Genomic DNA, 25,121 nt, shown 5'->3' on the forward strand with positions numbered 1-25,121 from the left:
AACCTGGGAGGCAGTGGCCATGAGATGGTCTAGTTCAGGATCCTGTCACAAGGAAGAAAGGAGAGCAGCAGAATACGGACCCTGGACTTCAGAAAAGCAGACTTTGACTCCCTCAGGGAACAGATGGGCAGGATCCCCTGGGAGAATAACATGAAGGGCAAAGGGGTCCAGGAGAGCTGGCTGTATTTTAAAGAATCCTTATTGAGGTTGCAGGAACAAACCATCCCGATGTGTAGAAAGAATAGTAAATATGGCAGACCAGCTTGGCTAAACAGTGAAATCCTTGCTGATCTTAAACGCAAAAAAGAAGCTTACAAGAAGTGGAAGATTGGACAAATGACCAGGGAGGAGTATAAAAATATTGCTCAGGCATGCAGGAGTGAAATCAGGAAGGCCAAATCACATTTGGAGTTGCAGTTAGCAAGAGATGTTAAGAGTAACAAGAAGGGTTTCTACAAGTATGTTAGCAAGAAGAAGAAAATCAAGGAAAGTGTGGGCCCCCTACTGAATGAGGGAGGCAACCTAGTGACCGAGGATGTGGAAAAAGCTAATGTACTCAATGATTTTTTTGCCTCTGTCTTCACGCACAAGGTCAGCTCCCAGATTGCTGCACTGGGCAGTACAGCATGGGGAGAAGGTGACCAGCCCTCTGTGGAGAAAGAAGTGGTTCGGGACTATTTAGAAAAACTGGACATGCACAAGTCCATGGGGCCGGGTTCGCTGCATCCGAGGGTGCTAAAGGAGTTGGCGGGTGAGATTGCAGAGCCATTAGCCATTATTTTTGAAAACTCATGGCGATCGGGGGAGGTCCCAGATGACTGGAAAAAGGCGAATGTCGTGCCCACCTTTAAAAAAGGGAAGGAGGAGGATCCGGGGAACTATAGGCCAGTCAGCCTCACCTCAGTCCCTGGAAAAATCATGGAGCAGGTCCTCAAGGAATCAATTATGAAACATTTAGAGGAGAGGAAAGTGATCAGGAACAGTCAGCATGGATTCACGAAGGGGAAGTCGTGCCTGACTAACCTAATTGCCTTCTATGATGAGATAACTGGCTCTGTGGATGAGGGGAAAGCAGTGGATGTGTTATTCCTTGACTTTTGCAAAGCTTTTGATACGGTCTCCCACAGTATTCTTGCCGCCAAGTTAAAGAAGTATGGGCTGGATGAATGGACTGTAAGCTGGATAGAAAGCTGGCTAGATCGTCGGGCTCAACGGGTAGTGATCAATGGCTCCATGTCTAGTTGGCAGCCGGTTTCAAGCGGAGTGCCCCAAGGGTCGGTCCTGAACCGGTTTTGTTTAATATCTTTATTAATGATCTGGAGGATGGTGTGGACTGCACTCTCAGCAAGTTTGCAGATGACACTAAACTAGGAGGCGTGGTAGATACACTAGAGGGTAGGGATAGGATACAGAGGGACCTAGACACATTAGAGGATTGGGCCGAAAAAACCTGATGAGGTTCAACAAGGACAAGTGCAGAGTCCTGCACTTAGGACGGAAGAATCCCATGCACTGCTACAGACTAGGGACCGAATGGCTAGGTAGCAGTTCTGCAGAAAAGGACCTAGGGGTCACAGTGGACGAGAAGCTGGATATGAGTCAACAGTGTGCTCTTGTTGCCAAGAAGGCTAACGGCATTTTGGGCTGTATAAGTAGGGGCATTGCCAGCAGATCGAGGAACGTGATCATTCCCCTTTATTCGACATTGGTGAGGCCTCATCTGGAATACTGTGTCCAGTTTTGGGCCCCACACTACAAGAAGGATGTGGAAAAATTGGAAAGAGTTCAGCGGAGGGCAACAAAAATGATTAGGGGTCTGGAGCACATGACTTATGAGGAGAGGCTGAGGGAACTGGGATTGTTTAGTCTCCAGAAGAGAAGAATGAGGGGGGGATTTGATAGCAGCCTTCAACTACCTGAAGGGGGGGTTCCAAAGAGGATGGAGCTCGGCTGTTCTCAGTGGTGGCAGATGACAGAACAAGGAGCAATGGTCTCAAGTTGCAGTGGGGGAGGTCCAGGTTGGATATCAGGAAAAACTATTTCACTAGGAGGGTGGTGAAACACTGGAATGCGTTACCTAGGGAGGTGGTGGAGTCTCCTTCCTTGGAGGTTTTTAAGGCCCGGCTTGACAAAGCCCTGGCTGGGATGATTTAGCTGGGAATTGGTCCTGCTTTGAGCAGGGGGTTGGACTAGATGACCTCTTGAGGTCCCTTCCAACTCTGATATTCTATGATTCTATGATTCTAACAGGGACGTCTGTTTTCTAGTAAAATCAGTAAAAGGAAAGGAGAAAACTTTAAACAGGCTCCTGCTGGCACTCAAATACGTGAACCCTAATACTCTCTCAGTCCTCAAAGAGAGAGACTTGGAGAAGGAGCGGCAAACAGCAGAGGCTAAGAGCGGGAGTTTGCCTGGGAGTTCGCTTGGGGAGAGCTCACTGAGGCTTACATCTGCAGGTTTCTCTGAGTAGTTCCTGCAACAGTTGAGGAAGTTCTTAAGAGGACGGTGATGTGGAAGGTGAGCGATCAGCTGTTGTCACCTGCACAGGCTGTGCCATGTTTGTCTTTCTTCCACAGGACAGAAGCGACTTTGTCTGTACGAAGGGCAAGCTGGTCTCCATATTGGAAGAGAAGCTTCGAGGCCTGGAGAAACGAGTATCGACTCTGCGTTGCATAAGGGAAAATGAAGATTTCCTGGACAGACGTCAGGAGATGCTTCTACGGCCACAATGTTCTTAAGATTCAGAGCAGGCGCAGCAGGGACAGAAGGATTGTGAAGAGGTTTGGCAGCATGTGACTTCCAGAAGGAGAAAGAGGAGCGTCCATGCACCAGCAATGGAGATACAGGTGAGCAATCGTTTCCATGTTCTCTCTACAGGTACTAATGCGGAGAGTGGACTAGATGACCCATCTGAGGGAAGGGAGCAGAAGGAGACTCCACCGATTGGAAGGCAAAAGATGCACTGTCCTAGGGATGGGGGTTCCACGACCACCACTCCCAAGAGGAGGAGGAGGGTGGTGGTGGTCGGGGACTCCCTCCTCAGGGGGACTGAGTCATCTATCTGCCGCCCCGACTGGGAAAACCAAGAGGTCTGCTGCTTGCCCGGAGCTAGGATACACGATGTGACGGAGAGACTGCCGAGACTCATCAAGCCCTCGGATCGCTACCCCTTCCTGCTTCTCCACGTGGGCACCAATGATACTGCCAAGAATGACCTTGAGCAGATCACTGCAGACTACGTGGCTCTGGGAAGAAGGATAAAGGAGTTTGAGGCGCAAGTGGTGTTCTCGTCCATCCTCCCTGTGCAAGGAAAAGGCCGGGGTAGAGACCGTCGAATCGTGGAAGTCAACGAATGGCTATGCAGGTGGTGTCGGAGAGAAGGCTTTGGATTCTTCAACCATGGGATGGTGTTCCAAGAAGGAGGAGTGCTAGGCAGAGACGGGCTCCACCTAACGAAGAGAGGGAAGAGCATCTTCGCCAGCAGGCTGGCTAACCTAGTGAGGAGGGCTTTAAACTAGGTTCACCGGGGGAAGGAGACCAAAGCCCTGAGGTAAGTGGGGAAATGGGATCCTGGGAGGAAGCACAAGCAGGAGAGCGCAAGGGGGGAGGACTCCTGTCTCATGCTGAGAAAGAGGGACGATCGATGAGTTATCTTAAGTGCCTATACACAAATGCAAGAAGCCTGGGAAACAAGCTGGGAGAACTGGAAGTCCTGGCACAGTCAGGGAACTATGATGTGATTGGAATAACAGAGACTTGGTGGGATAACTCACATGACTGGAGTACTGTCATGGATGGATATAAACTGTTCAGGAAGGACAGGCAGGGTAGAAAAGGTGGGGGAGTTGCGTTGTATGTAAGAGAGGAGTATGACTGCTCAGAGCTCCGGTATGAAACTGCAGAAAAACCTGAGAGTCTCTGGATAAAGTTGAGAAGTGTGAGCAACAAGGGGGATGTCACGGTTGGAGTCTGGTATAGACCACCAGACCAGGGGGATGAGGTGGACGAGGCTTTCTTCTGGCAACTAGCAGAAGTTGCTAAATCGCAGGCCCTGGTTCTCATGGGAGACTTTAATCACCCTGATATCTGCTGGGAGAGCAATACAGCGGTGCACAGACAATCCAGGAAATTTTTGGAAAGTGTAGGGGACAATTTCCTGGTGCAAGTGCTGGAGGAACCAACTAGGGGCAGAGCTTTTCTTGACCTGCTACTCACAAACAGGGAAGAATTAATAGGGGAAGCAAAAGTGGATGGGAACCTGGGAGGCAGTGGCCATGAGATGGTCTAGTTCAGGATCCTGTCACAAGGAAGAAAGGAGAGCAGCAGAATACGGACCCTGGACTTCAGAAAAGCAGACTTTGACTCCCTCAGGGAACAGATGGGCAGGATCCCCTGGGAGAATAACATGAAGGGCAAAGGGGTCCAGGAGAGCTGGCTGTATTTTAAAGAATCCTTATTGAGGTTGCAGGAACAAACCATCCCGATGTGTAGAAAGAATAGTAAATATGGCAGACCAGCTTGGCTAAACAGTGAAATCCTTGCTGATCTTAAACGCAAAAAAGAAGCTTACAAGAAGTGGAAGATTGGACAAATGACCAGGGAGGAGTATAAAAATATTGCTCAGGCATGCAGGAGTGAAATCAGGAAGGCCAAATCACATTTGGAGTTGCAGTTAGCAAGAGATGTTAAGAGTAACAAGAAGGGTTTCTACAAGTATGTTAGCAAGAAGAAAATCAAGGAAAGTGTGGGCCCCCTACTGAATGAGGGAGGCAACCTAGTGACCGAGGATGTGGAAAAAGCTAATGTACTCAATGATTTTTTTGCCTCTGTCTTCACGCACAAGGTCAGCTCCCAGATTGCTGCACTGGGCAGTACAGCATGGGGAGAAGGTGACCAGCCCTCTGTGGAGAAAGAAGTGGTTCGGGACTATTTAGAAAAACTGGACATGCACAAGTCCATGGGGCCGGGTTCGCTGCATCCGAGGGTGCTAAAGGAGTTGGCGGGTGAGATTGCAGAGCCATTAGCCATTATTTTTGAAAACTCATGGCGATCGGGGGAGGTCCCAGATGACTGGAAAAAGGCGAATGTCGTGCCCACCTTTAAAAAAGGGAAGGAGGAGGATCCGGGGAACTATAGGCCAGTCAGCCTCACCTCAGTCCCTGGAAAAATCATGGAGCAGGTCCTCAAGGAATCAATTATGAAACATTTAGAGGAGAGGAAAGTGATCAGGAACAGTCAGCATGGATTCACGAAGGGGAAGTCGTGCCTGACTAACCTAATTGCCTTCTATGATGAGATAACTGGCTCTGTGGATGAGGGGAAAGCAGTGGATGTGTTATTCCTTGACTTTTGCAAAGCTTTTGATACGGTCTCCCACAGTATTCTTGCCGCCAAGTTAAAGAAGTATGGGCTGGATGAATGGACTGTAAGCTGGATAGAAAGCTGGCTAGATCGTCGGGCTCAACGGGTAGTGATCAATGGCTCCATGTCTAGTTGGCAGCCGGTTTCAAGCGGAGTGCCCCAAGGGTCGGTCCTGAACCGGTTTTGTTTAATATCTTTATTAATGATCTGGAGGATGGTGTGGACTGCACTCTCAGCAAGTTTGCAGATGACACTAAACTAGGAGGCGTGGTAGATACACTAGAGGGTAGGGATAGGATACAGAGGGACCTAGACACATTAGAGGATTGGGCCGAAAAAACCTGATGAGGTTCAACAAGGACAAGTGCAGAGTCCTGCACTTAGGACGGAAGAATCCCATGCACTGCTACAGACTAGGGACCGAATGGCTAGGTAGCAGTTCTGCAGAAAAGGACCTAGGGGTCACAGTGGACGAGAAGCTGGATATGAGTCAACAGTGTGCTCTTGTTGCCAAGAAGGCTAACGGCATTTTGGGCTGTATAAGTAGGGGCATTGCCAGCAGATCGAGGAACGTGATCATTCCCCTTTATTCGACATTGGTGAGGCCTCATCTGGAATACTGTGTCCAGTTTTGGGCCCCACACTACAAGAAGGATGTGGAAAAATTGGAAAGAGTTCAGCGGAGGGCAACAAAAATGATTAGGGGTCTGGAGCACATGACTTATGAGGAGAGGCTGAGGGAACTGGGATTGTTTAGTCTCCAGAAGAGAAGAATGAGGGGGGGATTTGATAGCAGCCTTCAACTACCTGAAGGGGGGGTTCCAAAGAGGATGGAGCTCGGCTGTTCTCAGTGGTGGCAGATGACAGAACAAGGAGCAATGGTCTCAAGTTGCAGTGGGGGAGGTCCAGGTTGGATATCAGGAAAAACTATTTCACTAGGAGGGTGGTGAAACACTGGAATGCGTTACCTAGGGAGGTGGTGGAGTCTCCTTCCTTGGAGGTTTTTAAGGCCCGGCTTGACAAAGCCCTGGCTGGGATGATTTAGCTGGGAATTGGTCCTGCTTTGAGCAGGGGGTTGGACTAGATGACCTCTTGAGGTCCCTTCCAACTCTGATATTCTATGATTCTATGATTCTAACAGGGACGTCTGTTTTCTAGTAAAATCAGTAAAAGGAAAGGAGAAAACTTTAAACAGGCTCCTGCTGGCACTCAAATACGTGAACCCTAATACTCTCTCAGTCCTCAAAGAGAGACCTGGAGAAGGAGACTTGCTGAAGTAAAGCCACAAGGGTCTCTGAGGTTTCCCTGGCCCTGCGCCCCTGTCCTGCCTTGCTGATGTCAGCATCTCTCTCTGAGGTAACCACCTCCCTAACACCTTTGACCAATAGGCTGAGCTCCTGCAAAAGGCCTTTGTGATGTCACTGCCACACCCAACCAAACGCTGAAGTGCTAATGTCCTGCTGCTGGCCTGACACTTTGAAGGTTTGAGCTACTCTCTGTGGATCACCCCACTCAATGCGTCTTCATTCTAGGAAGCAAGCCGGCTCGACAGTAAAACATCAGAGGCTGCTTCCAATGCTACACTCACTGTTTCCAAAATTAGTAGACTTTATGGCCAGAAGAGACCTTTAGAGCATCTCATCTAAGCCCCTGCATATCATAGGCTTCCTCTATAGTACAATAGTTACTTTTTGGGCACACACATTCCAGAAAGGCATCTAGTCTTCATTCAATGACATCAAGAGATGGAGAATCCACCACTTTCCCTTTTAGTGAGTGCCAGGGGGCTCCATTTCCCCTTCCACTAGCTCCCCGTTTACAGTGAGCCAGAGCAGTACCTGCAGCAGGGAGCGGGAGTTGCTGATGGCCTCAGAGGAACAGCCCCTGCAGTGTCTCAGGAAGCTGGCGCAAGTGCCGGATGATGCTGGTGCATCACTTTGGCCATGACGTTCTCCTGCTGCAAGGGAACGAGAACCTGTCAGAGACTCAAACGCCCCGAGGAATCAGGGGGAATTAAGGGAACCATGAACCAGCAGTATTTCCACTTAGCACCTGCCCACCACTGAGGGATGAATTCACCTCCTGAACCCCAGAATGGAGTCTTCTTGTCCTTTCTAGTAACCTCCAATACCAACCCCCGTTCTTGTAGGGTGAGCTCCTGCTACCTCCCCCTCAGTGCCCTTGACCGCTGTTCCACCTCCAAACCACAGCTCAAGTTATCAGAACCCTCTTCTCCACCCCCACCCAGGTTGGGCAGGGAGGTGGCTCTAGCAGGGGGGGCAGGAGGGATTCTGGCAGCAGTGAAGTGGGTTGCGGGAAGGTTGAGATCTTGCCACAATTTTGGATCAACTTCCCACAAGGGGAGCTGAAGAGCACCCCCAGCAACACACACATACACACACACACACCACTCCTGGTAGTGGGAGGGGAACAGGAGAAAGGACAAAAGAAGTAAGAGATGAAGAGAAAGGAAGGAGAGATGGAGGAAAAGGTAAAACGAAAAGGACAAACCCTAATGTCCCCAGTGCTTCTACGGCACAAAATCCCAGGTGGGCTATAAAATTCTGCCACCTTGAACTAGTGTTTTCCATGCCTAGAATTCAGCTGGCACCAGATGGATCAGACTGAGCAGCTTCCAAAACCTCTTGGAGGCTCTTACCTTCTAAACAGGGACGTCTGTTTTCTAGTAAAATCAGTAAAAGGAAAGGAGACAACTCGAAAGAGGCTCCTGCTCTAACTCAAATACGTGAAGCCTAATACTCTCTCAGTCCTCAAAGAGAGACGTCGAGAAGGAGACTTGCTGAAGCAAAGCCACAGGGGTCTCTGAGGTTTCCCTGGCCCTGCGCCCCTCTCCTGCCTGGCTGATGTCAGCATCTCTCTCTGAGGTCACCACCTCCCTAACACCTTTGACCAATAGGCTGAGGTCCTGGGAAAGGCCTTTGTGATATCACTGCCACACCCAACCAAACCCTAAAGTGCTAATATCCTGCTACTGGCCTGACACTTTGAAGGTTTGAGCTACTCTCTGTGGATCACCCCACTCAATGCGTCCTCATTCTAGGAAGCAAGCGGGCTAGACAGTAAAACATCAGAGGCTGCTCCCAATGCTACACTCAGTGTTTCCAAAATTAGTAGACTTTATGGCCACAAGAGACCTTTAGAGCATCTAATCTAAGCCCCTGCATATCACAGGCTTCCTGTATAGTACAATAGTTACTTTTTGGGCACACACATTCCAGACAGGCATCTAGTCTTCATTCAATGACATCAAGAGATGGAGAATCCACCACTTTCCCTTTTAGTGAGTGCCAGGGGGCTCCATTTCCCCTTCCACTAGCACCCCGTTTACAGTGAGCCAGAGCAGTACATGCAGCAGGGAGTGGGAGTTGCTGATGTCCACAGAGGCACAGCCCCTGCAGTGTCAACTTCCCATAAGGGGAGGTGAGGAGCACCCCCAGCAACACACACACACACACCACTCCTGGTGGTGAGAGGGGAACAAGAGAAAGGAAGGAGGGATGGAGGAAAAGGTAAAACGAAAAGGAAAAACCCTAATGTCCCCAGTGATTCTACGGCACAAAATCCCAGGTGGTCTATAAAATTCTGCCACCTTGAACTAGTGTTTTCCATGCCTAGAATTCAGCTGGCACCAGATGGATCAGACTGAGCAGGTTAAAAACCTCTCCAAGGCTCTTACCTTCTCAACAGGCACGTCTGTTTTCTAGTAAAATCAATAAAAGGAGAAAACCCGAAAGAGGTTCCTCCTCGCACTCACATACTTGAACCCTAATACTCTCTGAGTCCTAAAGGGAGACGTCGAGAAGGAGACTTGCTGAAGCAAAGCCACAGGGGTCTCTGAGGTTTCCCAGGCCCTGCGCTCCTGTCCTGCCTGGCTGATGTCAGCATCTCTCTCTCAGGTAACCACCTCCCTAACACCTTTGACATATAGGCTGAGGTCCAGGATAAGGCCTTTGTGATATCACTGCCACACCCAACCAAACCCTAAAGTGCTAATGTCCTGCTACTGGCCTGACACTTTGAAGGTTTGAGCTACTCTCTGTGGATCACCGCACTCAATGCGTCCTCATTCTAGGAAGCAAGCGGGCTAGACAGTAAAACATCAGAGGCTGCTCCCAATGCTACACTCAGTGTTTCCAAAATTAGGAGACTTTATGGCCACAAGAGACCTTTAGAGCATCTAATCTAACCCGCTGCTGATGGCCTCAGAGGCACAAACCCTGCAGTGTCTCTGGAACCTGGCGCAAGTGCCGGATGATGCTGGTGCATCACTTTGGCCGTGACGTCCTCCTGCTGCAAGGGAACGAGAACCTGTCAGAGACTCAAACGCCCCGAGGAATCAGCGGGAATTAAGGGCACCTGGAACCAGCAGTATTTCCACCCAGCACCTGCCCACCACTGAGGAATGAATTCACCTCCTGAACCCCAGAATGGAGTCTTCTTGTCCTTTCTAGTAACCGCCAGTGCCAACCCCCCTCCTTGAAGGATGAACTCCTGCTATCTCCCCCTCAGTGCCCTTGACAGCTGTTCCACCTCCAAACCACAGCTCAAGTTATTAGTACCTTTGGACACAGACTGGCTAACCTAGTGAGGAGGGCTTTAAACTAGGTTCGACAGGGTCAGGTGAGCAAAACCCACAGGTAAGTGGGGAACATGGAGACCGGGGAGATGGGTCAAAAACGAGAGGGAGTGTGGGCTATATTGTCAGAGGGAAAGGAGGGTCAGGACAAAACTGGGAGGAAAGATCAAACCAGTATCTTAGATGCCTATATACAAATGCGAGAAGTATGGGGAATAAGCAGGAAGAACTGGAAGTGCTAATAAATAAATACAGCTATGACATTGTTGGCATCACTGAAACTTGGTGGGATAATACACATGATTGGAATGTTGGTGTGGATGGGTACAGCTTGCTCAGGAAGGATAGACAGGGGAAAAAGGGAGGAGGTGTTGCCTTGTATATTAAAAATGTACACACTTGGACTGAGGTAGAGATGGACATAGAAGACGGAAGTGTTGAGAGTCTCTGGGTTAGGCTAAAAGGGGTAAAAAACAAGGGAGATGTCATGCTAGGAGTCTACTACAGGCTACCTAACCAGGTGGAAGAGGTGGATGAGGCTTTTTTTAAGCAACTAACAAAATCATCCAAAGCCCAAGATTTGGTGGTGATGGGAGACTTCAACTATCCGGATATATGTTGGGAAAATAACACAGCGGGGCACAGACTATCCAACAAATTCCTGGACTGCATTGGAGACAACTTTTTATTTCAGAAGGTTGAAAAAGCTACTAGGGGGGAAGCTGTTCTAGACTTGATTTTAACAAATAGGGAGGAACTCGTTGAGAATTTGAAAGTAGAAGGCAGCCTGGGTGAAAGTGATCATGAAATCATAGAGTTTGCAATTCTAAGGAAGGGTAGAAGGGAGAACAGCAAAATAGAGACAATGGATTTCAGGAAGGCAGATTTTGGTAAGCTCAGAGAGCTGATAGGTAAGGTCCCATGGGAATCAAGACTGAGGGGAAAAACAACTGAGGAGAGTTGGCAGTTTTTCAAAGGGACACTATTAAGGGCCCAAAAGCAAGCTATTCCGCTGGTTAGGAAAGATAGAAAATGTGGCAAAAGACCACCTTGGCTTAACCATGAGATCTTGCATGATCTAAAAAATAAAAAGGAGTCATATAAAAAATGGAAACTGGGACAGATTACAAAGGATGAATATAGGCAAACAACACAGGAATGCAGGGGCAAGATTAGAAAGGCAAAGGCACAAAATGAGCTCAAACTAGCTACGGGAATAAAGGGAAACAAGAAGACTTTTTATCAATACATTAGAAGCAAGAGGAAGACCAAAGACAGGGTAGGCCCGCTGCTTAGTGAAGAGGGAGAAACAGTAACAGGAAACTTGGAAATGGCGGAGATGCTTAATGACTTCTTTGTTTCGGTCTTCACCGAGAAGTCTGAAGGAATGCCTAACATAGTGAATGCTAAAGGGAAGGGGGTAGGTTTAGCAGATAAAATAAAAAAAGAACAAGTTAAAAATCACTTAGAAAAGTTAGATGCCTGCAAGTCACCCGGGCCTGATGAAATGCATCCTAGAATACTCAAGGAGCTAATAGAGGAGGTATCTGAGCCTCTAGCTATTATCTTTGGAAAATCATGGGAGACGGGAGAGATTCCAGAAGACTGGAAAAGGGCAAATATAGTGCCCATCTATAAAAAGGGAAATAAAAACAACCCAGGAAACTACAGACTCCAGTGAGTTTAACTTCTGTGCCAGGGAAGATAATGGAGCAAGTAATTAAGGAAATCATCTGCAAACACTTGGAAGGTGGTAAGGTGATAGGGAACAGCCAGCATGGATTTGTGAAGAACAAATCATGTCAAACCAATCTGATAGCTTTCTTTGATAGGATAACGAGCCTTGTGGATAAGGGTGAGGCTGTGGATGTGGTATACCTAGACTTTAGTAAGGCATTTGATACGGTCTCGCATGATATTCTTATTGATAAACTAGGCAAATACAATTTAGATGGGGCTACTATAAGGTGGGTGCATAACTGGCTGGATAACCGTACTCAGAGAGTTGTTATTAATAGTTCCCAATCCTGCTGGAAAGCCATAACGAGTGGGGTATCGCAGGGGTCTGTTTTGGGACCGGCGCTGTTCAATATCTTCATCAACGACTTAGATATTGGCATAGAAAGTACGCTTATTAAGTTTGCGGATGATACCAAACTGGGAGGGATTGCAACTGCTTTGGAGGACAGGGTCATAATTCAAAATGATCTGGACAAATTGGAGAAATGGTCTGAGTTAAACAGGATGAAGTTTAACAAAGACAAATGCAAAGTGCTCCACTTAGGAAGGAACAATCAGTTTCACACATACAGAATGGGAAGAGACTGTCTAGGAAGGAGTACGGCAGAAAGGGATCTAGGGGCTATAGTGGACCACAAGCTAAATATGAGTCAACAGTGTGATGCTGTTGCAAAAAAAGCAAACCTGATTCTGGGATGTATTAACAAGTGTGTTGTGAGCAAGACACGAGAAGTCATTCTTCCGCTCTACTCTGCTCTGGTTTGGCCTCAGCTGGAGTATTGTGTCCAGTTCTGGGCACCGCATTTTAAAAAAGATGTGGAGAAATTGGAAAGGGTCCAGAGAAGAGCAACAAGAATGATTAAAGGTCTTGAGAACATGACCTATGAAGGAAGGCTGAAAGAATTGGCTTTGTTTAGTTTGGAAAAGAGAAGACTGAGAGGAGACATGATAGCAGTTTTCAGGTATTTAAAAGGGTGTCATAAGGAGGAGGGAGAAAACTTGTTCACCTTAGCCTCTAAGGATAGAACCAGAAGCAATGGGTCTAAACTGCAGCAAGGGACGTCTAGGTTGGACATTAGGAAAAAGTTCCTAACTGTCAGGGTGGTTAAACACTGGAATAAATTGCCTAGGGAGGTTGTGGAATCTCCATCTCTTGAGATATTTAAGAGTAGGTTAGATAAATGTCTATCAGGGATGGTCTAGATGGTATTTGGTCCTGCCATGCGGGCAGGGGACAGGACTCGATGACCTCTGGAGGTCCCTTCCAGTCCTAGAATCTATCTATTTCAACCCCACAGTTTTGGATGAACTCCCGACAAGGGGAGGTGAAGAGCACCCCCAGCAACACACACATACACACACACACACCACTCCTGGTAGTGGGAGGGGAACAGGAGAAAGGACAAAAGAAGTAAGAGATGAAGAGAAAGGAAGGAGGGATGGAGGAAAAGGTAAAACGAAAAGGACAAACCCTAATGTCCCCAGTGATTCTACGGGACAAAATCCCAGGTGGACTATAAAATTCTGCCACCTTGAACTACTGTTTTCCATGCCTAGAATTCAGCTGGCACCAGGTGGATCAGACTGAGCAAGTACCAAAACCTCTTGGAGGCTCTTACCTTCTCAACAGGACGTCTGTTTTCTAGTAAAATCCGTCAAAAGGAAAGGAGAAAACTCGAAAGAGGCTCCTGCTCACACTCACATACGTCAACCCTAACACTCTCTCAGTCCTCAAAGAGAGACCTCGAGAAGGAGACTTGCTGAAGCAAAGCCACAGGGGTCTCTGAGGTTTCCCTGGCCCTGTGCTCCTGTCCTGCCAGGCTGATGTCAGCATCTCTCTCGGAGGTCACCACCTCCCTAACACCTTTGACCAATAGGCTGACGTCCTGCAAAAGGCCTTTGTGATATCACTGCCACACCCACCCTTCCCCGGAAGTGCTAATGTCCTGTTACTGGGCTGACACTTTGAAGGTTTCAGCTACTCTCTGTGGATCACCCCACTCAATGCCTGTTCATTCTAGGAAGCAAGCCGGCTAGACGGTAAAACATCAGAGGCTGCTCCCAATGCTACACTCAGTGTTTCCAAAATTAATACACTTTATGGCCAGAAGAGACCTTTAGAGCATCTCATCTAACCCCTTGCATACCATAGGCTTGCTGTATAGTACAATAGTTACTTTTTGGGCACACACTTTGCAGAAAGGCATCTAGTCTTCCTTCAATGACATCAAGAGATGTAGAATCCACCACTTTCCCTTTTGGTGAGTGCCACGGGGCTCCATTTCCCCTTCCACTAGCTCCCCATTTACAGTGAGACAGAGCAGTACCTGCAGCAGGGAGCGGGAGTTGCTGATGGCCTCAGAGGCACAGCCCCTGCAGTGTCTCAGGAATCTGGCGCAAGTGCCGGATGATGCGGAGCTGGTGCATCACTTTTGGCCGTGACGTCCTCCTGCTGCAAGGGAACGAGAACCTGTCAGAGACTCAAACGCCCCGAGGAATCAGCGGGAATTAAGGGCACCTGGAACCAGCACTACTTCCACCCATCACCTGCCCACCACTGAGGGATAAATTCACCTCCTGAACCCCAGAATGGAGTCTTCTTGTCCTTTCTAGTAACCTCCAGTGACAACCCCCCTCCTTGAAGGATGAGCTCCTGCTATCTCCCCCTCAGTGCCCTTGACAGCTGTTCCACCTCCAAACCACAGCTCAAGTTATTAGTACCTTTGGACACAGACTGGCTAACCTAGTGAGGAGGGCTTTAAACTAGGTTCGACGGGGACAGGTGAGCAAAGCCCAAAGGTAAGTGGGGAACATGGAGACCGGGGAGATGGGTCAAAAACGAGAGGGAGTGTGGGCTATATTGTCAGAGAGAAAGGAGGGTCAGGACAAAACTGGGAGGAAAGATCAAACCAGTATCTTAGATGCCTATATACAAATGCGAGAAGTATGGGGAATAAGCAGGAAGAACTGGAAGTGCTAATAAATAAATACAACTATGACATTGTTGGCATCACTGAAACTTGGTGGGATAATACACGTGATTGGAATGTTGGTGTGGATGGGTACAGCTTGCTCAGGAAGGATAGACAGGGGAAAAAGGGAGGAGGTGTTGCCTTGTATATTAAAAATGTACACACTTGGACTGAGGTAGAGATGGACATAGGAGACGGAAGTGTTGAGAGTCTCTGGGTTAGGCTAAAAGGGGTAAAAAACAAGGGAGATGTCATGCTAGGAGTCTACTACAGGCCACCTAACCAGGTGGAAGAGGTGGATGAGGCTTTTTTTAAGCAACTAACAAAATCATCCAAAGCCCAAGATTTGGTGGTGATGGGGGACTTCAACTATCCGGCTATATGTTGGGAAAATAACACAGCGGGGCACAGACTATCCAACAAATTCCTGGACTGCATTGGAGACAACTTTTTATTTCAGAAGGTTGAAAAAGCTACTGGGGGGAAGCTGTTCTAGACTTGATTTTAACAAATAGGGAGGAACTCGTTGAGAATTTGAAAGTAGAAGGCAGCCTGGGTGAAAGTGATCATGAAATCATAGAGTTTGCAATTCTAAGGAAGGGTAGAAGGGAGAACAGCAAAATACAGACAATGGATTTCAGGAAGGCAGATTTTGGTAAGCTCAGAGAGCTGATAGGTAAGGTCCCATGGGAATCAAGACTGAGGGGAAAAACAACTGAGGAGAGTTGGCAGATTGTCAAAGGGACACTATTAAGGGCCCAAAAGCAAGCTATTCCGCTGGTTAGGAAAGATAGAAAATGTGGCAAAAGACCACCTTGGCTTAACCATGAGATCTTGCATGATCTAAAAAATAAAAAGGAGTCATATAAAAAATGGAAACTGGGACAGATTACAAAGGATGAATATAGGCAAACAACACAGGAATGCAGGGGCAAGATTAGAAAGGCAAAGGCACAAAATGAGCTCAAACTAGCTACGGGAATAAAGGGAAACAAGAAGACTTTTTATCAATACATTAGAAGCAAGAGGAAGACCAAAGACAGGGTAGGCCCACTGCTTAGTGAAGAGGGAGAAACAGTAACAGGAAACTTGGAAATGGCGGAGATGCTTAATGACTTCTTTGTTTCGGTCTTCACCGAGAAGTCTGAAGGAATGCCTAACATAGTGAATGCTAATGGGAAGGGGGTAGGTTTAGCAGATAAAATAAAAAAAGAACAAGTTAAAAATCACTTAGAAAAGTTAGATGCCTGCAAGTCACCCGGGCCTGATGAAATGCATCCTAGAATACTCAAGGAGCTAATAGAGGAGGTATCTGAGCCTCTAGCTATTATCTTTGGAAAATCATGGGAGACGGGAGAGATTCCAGAAGACTGGAAAAGGGCAAATATAGTGCCCATCTATAAAAAGGGAAATAAAAACAACCCAGGAAACTACAGACCCCAGTGAGTTTAACTTCTGTGCCAGGGAAGATAATGGAGCAAGTAATTAAGGAAATCATCTGCAAACACTTGGAAGGTGGTAAGGTGATAGGGAACAGCCAGCATGGATTTGTGAAGAACAAATCATGTCAAACCAATCTGATAGCTTTCTTTGAGAGGATAACGAGCCTTGTGGATAAGGGTGAGGCTGTGGATGTGGTATACCTAGACTTTAGTAAGGCATTTGATACGGTCTCGCATGATATTCTTATTGATAAACTAGGCAAATACAATTTAGATGGGGCTACTATAAGGTGGGTGCATAACTGGCTGGATAACCGTACTCAGAGAGTTGTTATTAATAGTTCCCAATCCTGCTGGAAAGCCATAACGAGTGGGGTATCGCAGGGGTCTGTTTTGGGACCGGCGCTGTTCAATATCTTCATCAACGACTTAGATATTGGCATAGAAAGTACGCTTATTAAGTTTGCGGATGATACCAAACTGGGAGGGATTGCAACTGCTTTGGAGGACAGGGTCATAATTCAAAATGATCTGGACAAATTGGAGAAATGGTCTGAGTTAAACAGGATGAAGTTTAACAAAGACAAATGCAAAGTGCTCCACTTAGGAAGGAACAATCAGTTTCACACATACAGAATGGGAAGAGACTGTCTAGGAAGGAGTACGGCAGAAAGGGATCTAGGGGTTATAGTGGACCACAAGCTAAATATGAGTCAACAGTGTGATGCTGTTGCAAAAAAAGCAAACCTGATTCTGGGATGTATTAACAGGTGTGTTGTGAGCAAGACACGAGAAGTCATTCTTCCGCTCTACTCTGCTCTGGTTAGGCCTCAGCTGGAGTATTGTGTCCAGTTCTGGGCACCGCATTTTAAAAAAGATGTGGAGAAATTGGAAAGGGTCCAGAGAAGAGCAACAAGAATGATTAAAGGTCTTGAGAACATGACCTATGAAGGAAGGCTGAAAGAATTGGCTTTGTTTAGTTTGGAAAAGAGAAGACTGAGAGGAGACATGATAGCAGTTTTCAGGTATTTAAAAGGGTGTCATAAGGAGGAGGGAGAAAACTTGTTCACCTTAGCCTCTAAGGATAGAACCAGAAGCAATGGGTTTAAAGTGCAGCAAGGGAGGTCTAGGTTGGACATTAGGAAAAAGTTCCTAACTGTCAGGGTGGTTAAACACTGAAATAAATTGCCGAGGGAGGTTGTGGAATCTCCATCTCTTGAGATATTTAAGAGTAGGTTAGATAAATGTCTATCAGGGATGGTATTTGGTCTTATAGACTCATAGACTTTAAGGTCAGAAGGGACCATTATGATCATCTGGTCTGACCCCCTGCATGCTGCAGGCCACAAGACCCTTCCCTGGACTGTGCCGTTGAAGTCCCCAATCCTGTGTTTTAGTGACTTCAATCGGCAGGGACCCTCCTGCTAGTGATCCCTGCCCCATGCTGCGGAGGAAGGCGAAAAACCTCCAGAGGCTCAGCCAATCTACCCTGGAGGAAAATTCCTTCCCGACCCCAAATATGGCGATCAGTAATACCCCGAGCATGTAGGCAAGAGTCTCTAGCCTGACCCTTGTTTGCCATTATGCTATTTACGTACCATTGCTTGGTTTTCCTCGGCTACTATGTTTTACCATTAAACCATTCCCTCCATAAACTTATCCAACTTAATCTTAAAACCAGACAGGTCCGTTGCCCCCACCGTTTCCCTCGGAAGGCCGTTCCAATATTTCACCCCTCTGACGGTCAGAAACCTTCGTCTGATTTCAAGCCTGAACTTCCCCACGGCCAGTTTATATCCATTGGTTCTCGTGTCCACATTAGTACTCAGCTGAAATAATTCCTCTCCCTCCCTTGTATTTATCCCTCTGATATATTTAAAGATAGCAATCATATTCCCCCCTCAGCCTTCGTTTTGTCAGACTAAACAACCCGAGCTCCTCTAATCTCTTTTCATACGACAGGTTTTCTAGCAGGGGGGGCAGGAGGGATTCTCGCAGCAGTGAAGTGGGTTGTGGGGAAGTTGAGATCTTGACCCAAGTCATCCCAGACACTAATGCTAAGCCACAGGATGGCAGCATCTAGTGTCAGTGGAGTCCAAACACTATTTCAACCCCACAGTTTTCGATGAACTTCCCACAAGGAGAGGTGATGAGCACCCCCAGCAACACACACACACACACACACACACACCCCACTCCTGGTGGTGGGAGGGGAACAGGAGAAAGGACAAAAGAAGTAAGAGATGAAGAGAAAGGAAGGAGGGATGGAGGAAAAGGTAAAACAAAAAGGACAAACCCTAATGTCCCCAGTGATTCTACGGCACAAAATCCAAGGGATGGAATAAAATTCTGCCATCTTAAACTACTGTTTTCCATGCCTAGAATTCAGCTGGCACCAGATGGATCAGACTGAGCAGCTGCCAAAACCTCTTGGAGGCTCTTACCTTCTAAACAGGGACGTCTGTTTTCTAGTAAAATCAGTAAAAGGAAAGGAGAAAACTCGAAAGAGGCTCCTGCACGCACTCACGTACGTGAACCCTAATACTCTCTCAGTCCTCAAAGAGAGACCTCGAGAAGGAGACTTGCTGAAGCAAAGCCACAGGGGTCTCTGAGGTTTCCCTGGCCCTGTGCTCCTGTCCTGCCAGGCTGATGTCAGCATCTCTCTCTGAGCTCACCACCTCCCTAACACATTTGACCAATAAGCTGACATCCTGCAAAAGGCCTTTGTGATGTCACTGCCACACCCAACCAAACTCTCAAGTGCTAATGTCCTGCTGCTGGCCTGACACTTTGAAGGTTTGAGGTTGTCATAACTATAAAGGGAAGGGTAACAGCTGTCCTGTGTACAGTACTATAAAATCCCTCCTGGCCAGAGACTCCAAAATCCTTTTCCCTCTAAAGGGTTAAGAAGCTCAGGTAACCTGGCTGGCATCTGACCTAAAGGACCAATAAGGGGACAAGATACTTTCAAATCTTGGGGAGGGGAAGGCTTTTGTTTCTGTTCTTTGTTTGTGTGGGTGTTCGCCCTCGGGACTGAGAGGGACCAGACATCAATCCAGGTTCTCCACATCTTTCTAAACAAGTCTCTCCTATTTCAAACAAGGCGTGTTAGTTTTCCTTTGTTTTCTCAACTTGTAAATGTACCTTTTACTAGAGTGTTTATCTTTGTTTGCTGTACTTTGAACCTAAGACTAGAGGGGAGTCCTCTGAGCTCTTTAAGTTTGATTACCCTGTAAGGTTAATTTCCATACTGATTTTACAGAGATGATTTTTACCTTTTTCTTTAATTAAAAGCCTTATTTATAAGAACCTGATTGATTTTTCCTTGTTTTAAGATCCAAGGAGTTTGGATCTTGATTCACCAGGAGTTGGTGGGAGGAAGGAGGGGGGATGGTTAATTTCTCCTTGTTTTAAGATCCAAGGGGGTTGGATCTGTATTCACCAGGGAATTGGTGAAAGGTTTCTCAAGGCTACCCAGGGGAGGAAATTAGCCTTGGGATGGTGGTTAAGCTTAGAAGTTTTCATGCAGGCCCCTACATTTGTACCCTAAACTTCAAAGTGGGGATACAGCCTTGACACAGGTACTCTCTGTGGATCACCCCACTCAATGCGTCTTCATTCTAGGAAGCAAGCCGGCTAGACAGTAAAACATCACAGGCTGCTCCCAATACTACACTCAGTGTTTCCAAAATTTGTAGACTTTATGGCCACAAGAGACCTTTAGAGCATCTCATCTAAGCCCCTGCATATCACAGGCCTCCTGTATAGTACAATAGTTACTTTTTGGGCACACACATTCCAGAAAGGCATCTAGTCTTCATTCAATGACATCAAGAGATGGAGAATCCACCACTTTCCCTTTTAGTGAGTGCCAGGGGGCTCCATTTCCCCTTCCACTAGTTCCCCATTTACAGTGAGACAGAGCAGTACCTGCAGCAGGGAGCGGGAGTTGCTGAAAGACTCAGAGGAACAACCCATGCAGTGTCTCAGGCACCTGGCGCAAGTGGCGGATGATGCGGGTGCATCACTTTGGCCGTGACGTCCTCCTGCTGCAAGGGAACGAGAACCTGTCAGAGACTCAAATGCCCCGAGGAATCAGGGGCAATTAAGGGCACCTGGAACCAGCAGTATTTCCACTCAGCACCTGCCCACCGCTGAGGGATGAATTCACCTCCTGAACCCCAGAATGGAGTCTTCTTGTCCTTTCTAGTAACCTCCAGTGCCAAATCCCCTCCTTGAAGGGTGAGCTGCTGCTACCTCCCTCTCAGTGCCCTTGACAGATGTTCCACCACCAAACCACAGCTCAAGTTATCAGAACCCTCTTCTCCACCCCCACCCAGGTTGGCCAGGGAGGCGGCTCTAGCAGGGGTGGCAGGAGGGATTCTGCCAGCAGTGAAGTGGGTTCCGGGGAGGTTGAGATCTTGCCCCAAGTCATCCCAGACACCAATGCTAATCCACACGATGGCAGCATCTAGTGTCAGTGGAGTCCAAGCACTATTTCAACCACACAGGTTTGGATGAACTCCCCACAAAGGGAGGTGAAGAGCACCCCCAGCAACACACAAACACACACACACACACAAACCACTCCCGGTGGTGGGAGGGGAACAGGAGAAAGGACAAAAGAAGTAAGAGATGAAGAGAAAGGAAGGAGGGAGGGAGGAAAAGGTAAAATGAAAAGGACAAACACTAATGTCCCCAGTGATTCTACGGGACAAAATCACAGGGAGGGAATAAAATTCTGCCACCTTGAACTAGTGTTTTCCATGCTTAGAATTCAGCTGGCACCAGGTGGATCAGACTGAACAGGATACAAACCTCTCCGAGGCACTTACTTTCCTCAAAGAGAGACCTCAAGGAGGAGACTTGCTGAAGCAAAGCCAGAGGGGTCTCTGAGGTTTCCCTGGCCCTCATGTCAGCATCTCTCTCTGATGTCAGCATCTCTCTCTGAGGTCACCACCTCCCTAACACATTTGACCAATAAGCTGACGTCCTGCAAAAGGCCTTTGTGGTGTCACTGCCACACCCAACCAAACCCTGAAGTGCTAATGTCCTCCTGCTGGCCTGACACTTTGAAGGTTTGAGCTACTCTGTGTGAATCACCCCACTCAATGGGTCTTCATTCTAGGAAGCAAGCCGGCTAGACAATAAAACATCAGAGGCTGCTCCCAATGCTACACTCACTGTTTCCAAAATTACTACACTTTATGGCCAGAAGAGACCTTTAGAGCATCTCATCTAAGCCCCTGCATATCATGGGCTTCCTGTATAGTACAATAGTTACTTTTTGGGCACAAACATTCCAGAAAGGTATCTAGTCTAAATTAAATGACATTAAGAGATGGAGAATCCATCACTTTCCCTTTTAGTGAGTGCCAGGGGGCTCCATTTCCCCTTCCACTAGCTCCCCATTTACAGTGAGCCAGAGCAGTACCTGCAGCAGGGAGCGGGAGTTCCTGAAGGCCTCAGAGGCGCAGCCCCTGCAGTGTCTCAGGCACGTGGCGTAAGTGCAGGATGATGCGGAGCTGGTGCATCATTTTTGCCGTGACGTCCTCCTGCTGCAAGGGAACGAGAACCTGTCAGAGACTCAAACGCCCCGAGGAATCAGGGGGAATTAAGGGAACCTGGAACCAGCAGTATTTCCACCCAGCACCTGCCCATCAATGAGAGATGAATTCACCTCCTGAACCCCAAAATGGAGTCTTCTTGTCCTTTCTAGAAACCTCCAGAGCCAACCCCCCTCCTTGTAGGGTGAGCTCCTGCTACCTCCTGCTCAGTGCCCTTCACAGATATTCCACCTCCAAACCACAGCTCAAGTCATCAGAATCCTCTTCTCCACCCCGACACAGGTTGGGCTGGGAGGCGGCTCTAACAGGGTGTGCAGGAGGGATTCTGACAGCAGTGAAGTGGGTTGCAGGGAGGTTGAGATCTTGACCCAAGTCATCCCAGACACTAATGCTAAGTCACACAATGGCAGCATCTACTGTCAGTGGGGTCCAAGCACTATTTCAACCCCACAGTTTTGGATCAACTCCCCACAAGGGGAGGAGAAGAGAACCATCAGCACCACACACACACACACACACACACACACACACACACACACACACACACACACCACTCCTGGTGGTGTGAGGGGAACAAGAGAAAGGACAAAAGAAGTAAGAGATGAAGAGAAAGGAAGGAGGGATGGAGGAAAAGGTAAAAGGAAAAGGACAAACCCTAATGTCCCCATGTCGGACATCAGCAATGGTAACATACATAAGACAGTATGTGAACACTTCAATCTCCCTGGTCATTCTATTACAGATTTAAAAGTCACTATCATTGAACAAAAAAACTTCAGAAACAGACTTCAAAGAGAAACAGCAGAACTAAAATTCATTTGCAAATTCAACACCATTAATCTGGGCTTGAATAGGGACTGGGAGTGGCTGGCTCACTACAGAAGCAGCTTTTCCTCTCCTGGAATTGACACCTCCTCATCTATTATTGGGAGTGGACTACATCCACCCTGATTTTTGAATTGGCCCTGTCAACACTGGTTCTCCACTTGTGAAGTAACTCCCTGCTCTCCATGTGTCAGTATATAATGCCTGCATCTGTAACTTTCACTCTATGCATCCGAAGAAGTGAGGTTTTTACTCACGAAAGCTTATGCCCAAATAAATCTGTTAGTCTTTAAGGTGCCACCAGACTCCTTGTTGTTTTCCTAATATCCCCAGTGATTCTACGGGACAAAATCCCAGGGAGGGAATAAAATTCTGCCACCTTAAGCTAGTGTTTTCCATGCCTAGAATTCAGATGGCACCAGGTGGATCAGACTGAACAGGTTACAAACCTCTCCGAGGCACTTACTTTCTCCACAGGGACTTCTGTTTTCTAGTAAAATGGGTAAAAGGAAAGGAGAAAACTCGAAAGAGGCTCCTGCTCACACTCACATATGTGAACCCTAATACTCTCTCAGTCCTCAAAGAGAGCTCGAGAAGGAGACTTGCTGAAGCAAAGCCACAGGGGTCTCTGAGGTTTCCCTGGCCCTGCGCCCCTGTTTTGCCTGGCTGATGTGAGCATCTCTCTCTGAGGTCACCACCTCCCTAACAACTTTGACCAATAGGCTGAGCTCCTGCAAAAGGCCTTTGTGATGTTACTGCCACACCCACCCATCCCCTGAAGTGCTAATGTCCTGCTGCTGGCCTGACACTTTGAAGGTTTGAGCTACTCTCTGTGGATCACCCCACTCAATGCGTCTTCATTCTAGGAAGCAAGCCGGTTAGACAGTAAAACATTAGAGGCTGCTCCCAATGCTACACTCAGTGTTTCCAAAATTAATACACTTTATGGCCAGAAGAGACCTTTAGAACATCTCATCTAACCCCCTGCATATCATAGGCTTCCTGTATAGTACAATAGGTACTTTTTGGGCACACACATTCCAGAAAGGCATCTAGTCTTCATGAAATGACATCAAGAGATGGAGAATCCACCACTTTCCCTTTTACTGAGTGCCAGGGGGCTCCATTTCCCCTTCCACTAGCTCGCCATTTACAGTGAGCCAGAGCAGTACCTGCAGCAGGGAATGGGAGTTGCTGATGTCCACAGAGGCACAGCCCTTGCAGTGTCTAAGGCACCTGGCACAAGTGCCGGATGATGCAGAGCTGGTGCATCACTCTGGCCATGACGTCCTCCTGCTGCAGGGGAACGAGAACCTGTCAAAGACTCAAACGCCCCGAGGAATCAGGGGGAATTAAGGGCATCTGGAACCAGCAGTATTTCCACCCAGCACCTCCCCACCACTGAGGGATGAATTCACCTCCTGAACCCCAGAATGGAGTCTTCTTGTCCTTTCTAGTAACCTCCAGTGCCAACCCCCCTCCTTGAAGGATGAGATCCTGCTACTTCCCCCTCAGTGCCCTTGACAGCTGTTCCACCTCCAAACCACAGCTCAAGTTATCAGAACCCTCTTCTCCACCCCCACCCAGGTTGGGCAGGGAGGCGGCTCTAGCAGGGGGGGCAGGAGGGATTCTGCCAGCAGTGAAGTGGGTTGCGGGGAGGTTGAGATCTTGCCCCAATCATCCCAGACACTAATGCTAAGCCACAGGATGGCAGCATCTAGTGTCATTGGAGTTCAAGCACTATTTCAACCTCACAGTTTTGGATCAACTTCCCACAAGGGGAAGTGAAGAGCACCCCCAGCAACACACACACACACACACAAACACACACACACACACACACACACACACACACACCCCACTCCTGGTGGTGGCAGGTGAACAGGAGAAAGGACAAAAGAAGTAAGAGATGAAGAGAAAGGAAGGAGGGATGGAGGAAAAGGTAAAACGAAAATGACAAACACTAATGTCCCCTGTGATTCTACGGGACAAAATCCCACAGAGGGAATAAAATTCTGCCACCTTAACCTAGTGTTTTCCATGCCTAGAATTCAGCTGGCACCAGATGGATCAGACTGAGCAGGTTCCAAAACCTCTTGGAGGCTCTTACCTTCTAAATAGGGACGTCTGTTTTCTAGTAAAATCCGTCAAAGGAAAGGAGAAAACTCCAAAGAGGCTCCTGCTCGCACTCACACATGTGAACACTAATACTCTCTCAGTCCTCAAAGAGAGACCTCGAGAAGGAGACTTGCTGAAGCAATAACAGACACTTGGTGGGATAACTCACATGACTGGAGTACTGTCATGGATGGATATAAACTGTTCAGGAAGGACAGGCAGGGCAGAAAAGGTGGGGGAGTTGCATTGTATGTAAGAGAGGAGTATGAGTGCTCAGAGGTCCGGTATGAAACTGTAGAAAAACCTGAGAGTCTCTGGATAAAGTTGAGAAGTGTGAGCAACAAGGGGGATGTCACGGTTGGAGTCTGCTATAGACCACCAGACCAGGGGGATGAGGTGGACGAGGCTTTCTTCTGGCAACTAGCAGAAGTTGCTAGATCGCAGGCCCTGGTTCTCATGGGAGACTTTAATCACCCTGATATCTGCTAGGAGAGCAATA

At 47.7% G+C, this 25,121-nt stretch overlaps 1 long non-coding RNA gene across 2 annotated transcripts in view; it reads right to left on the reverse strand.

Moving 5' to 3' along the window:
- LOC135977913 (uncharacterized) overlaps nt 1–21,676 on the reverse strand; it is a 46,665-nt gene extending 24,989 nt beyond the window's left edge. The window contains exons 1-3 of one of the 2 annotated variants that reach the window (XR_010595345.1): nt 21,547–21,676; nt 20,043–20,161; nt 14,025–14,150 (exon numbers count right to left, since the gene is read on the reverse strand). This is a non-coding gene — a long non-coding RNA (uncharacterized LOC135977913). Of the gene's footprint in view, nt 1–14,024; nt 14,151–20,042; nt 20,162–21,546 lie in introns of those variants that run through there. The other variant, XR_010595346.1, reaches the window with a different exon arrangement.
- Nucleotides 21,677–25,121: the final 3,445 nt, after the last annotated feature.

Source organism: Chrysemys picta, unplaced genomic scaffold, assembly GCF_011386835.1.
Source record: "Chrysemys picta bellii isolate R12L10 unplaced genomic scaffold, ASM1138683v2 scaf75, whole genome shotgun sequence".
Classification (NCBI taxonomy): Eukaryota; Metazoa; Chordata; order Testudines; family Emydidae; genus Chrysemys; species Chrysemys picta.